The sequence below is a fragment of the Limulus polyphemus genome, unplaced genomic scaffold (assembly GCF_000517525.1).
Source record: "Limulus polyphemus unplaced genomic scaffold, Limulus_polyphemus-2.1.2 Scaffold782, whole genome shotgun sequence".
In the NCBI taxonomy this organism is placed as follows: Eukaryota; Metazoa; Arthropoda; class Merostomata; order Xiphosura; family Limulidae; genus Limulus; species Limulus polyphemus.
The window spans coordinates 109,637-112,049 of record NW_013666392.1 but is presented as its reverse complement, the minus strand read 5'-3'; positions in this window follow the sequence as shown (position 1 = coordinate 112,049).

Genomic DNA, 2,413 nt, shown 5'->3' with positions numbered 1-2,413 from the left:
GGAACAATGTGTGTGTAATTGAACTGAGTATTGTTGAAGTCGAGCACGTGAGACGTTCGTTGAGAATTATAGCGTTTGTTATAGCGCGACTGTTGAAATTAAGTGTATCGCAAAGTTATATTCAGAAAGAATAAACCAGTTTTATTTAAGAAAGGACTTGTGTTGCTAAAGTTTCGTCGGAACGAATTTACGGAAAATTAACTAACGAACGGAGACGTAACAATATTATAATACTACAAGAAGATAGAAGTGCATGGTATTGATGAAATATGATCTATCATTGGGTAGATTCTTTTGGATTGTCTGATAGAAATATTGCTAAGTCAAGTTCAAACAACAACAATAATAATAAATTAGCTTATTTCTTCCTACTTTCACTTCTAGATCTAGGCCTAAGTACACAAACAACGTTTTAACAGAAATTCAGAGACAAATATGGTAAGTAAACCTAATGGTTATTAAACATACTGTTACGACAGCGGAAGTCACGTGACGCTGGTAACGCGTCATGAGATTCTCGAAGAATCATGAATTGTCCTGGCAACTCTAGTCTGTTCCAGACGTCCTCTTTTTTAGTATATAAGCCCGGCAAATAAAGCTGAATTATATAGATAGAGAGATTAAAAATAGAGATAATCGAGTCAAGCCGTAAATAAAGTGTGTGAATCCATGTGAATTATAGCGTGTTTTTATAAAAGTAGTTAAGTTAAACTGACTGTGGAAATTCTGTGTATTGCAAAGTTGTATCGAGAAAGAATTAATTAAGAAAGGACTTGTATCACTGAAGTTTCGCGGAAAGAATTTCTACGGGAAATTAACAAACAAGCAGATTCGTAACAATACTTTCCTAACTTACAATAAACATACTTACATAATTTACTCGCTAATCAATCGAGTAACTGAATACATTCGATAAATTTCACTGAATAAGTTTTCTGATACTGAACTCGTAAACTCACTGGATTCTCATTGATTACTCATGGTTCTTGTATTTCTACCCTACTCTTATTCCTGCATACTCTACAAAATTTCTAGATGATTACATCATCATGATATCATAATCAACAGCCCCGTTTGATTACTCATAGTTCTTGTATTTCTACCATACTCTTATTCCTGCATACTCTACAAAATTTCTAGATGATTGCATCATATCATATCATGATTAGTAGCTCCGTTTGTCAAACAATTAACTAAATTATAACATTGAAAATATAGCTTACAACATTATATTCCAATACCTGTAACTATATCAGATATATTTATCTGTCAACAATTTCAAGCACCATATTTTACTAGATTACATTATTGTTGAATAACAGTGCTTTTGTTTCTTATCAGTCAAAATAGTGAGTTAGATATATATTCATTTCGAATACAGACCTTATCGAACCTCCTGTTTTGGGGTATTAATTGCTTACCCGTTGAATTCAGTTTGCCTGAAAAGACCACATTATGTCTCCAGCTAAAACAAAGTTTAAAACATATTTGAATAAAGTTAGATAACTAACGTATCTGAAACTAAAGCTTTAGAATTTGACTTGAAGTCTAGCAAAGGTAGCGTCTCGTAGCGAACAGGTTATGTGTACGTTAAAATAAAAGTAAAAGATGTATGGAATTGATAATCACGTTTATTGACTACAAATGAGAAAACAAATTGTGAGAAAAATGGTGTAAGTTCGTGAAGGACTAGTAAATAGAAATAGAACTAGTCAACAACTAAAATATTATCCTCAAACAAACATTAAACGGAGCACAATGAAAAAAAAAAAAAACGAACCAAATGATAATGAAAAAAGTCATTTGAAGATTTCAAAAAAATGTGAATTATAATAAAATTATTATCATATACTAATACTGTGAGAAAATAAATTAAAATAATACTAGATATATAGGAATTTACTATATCTTATTCACATTGAATACTCCATTATAGCTAATAATAATGGATATAGAATATATTCTTAAGTATCGAAAAATATTTCATTAGAAAACACGAACAACAATATTTTAAACAGAAAATTTTTCTTAACGCTAAATAAACAAGATAAAGACCGCACGGTAATCATACGTTTATACATTCATAAACAGAAACAGATTTGAAGCTGATAAACAATTTAATTTCTTGTGGTTGTTGAACAATTTAGAAAAAAGCAAAATTAAATTATTAATAATTTAGTTAGATGATTACAGAGTTATTTTGTTTTATTAAAATGAATAATTACGCATATAATAAAATACTGTTTGCTTGAAAATAATCAACGATCAATTGATAAAAAAATAAAACAATACTCTAATAACATTACAGATTTTTTTAACTCGGCACTAAACATATTATACATTGATACATCCTGGAATAACACCTGAGAAGTAAAATATATCTGAACACTTTTAGTTTTAATAACAGGTGAGA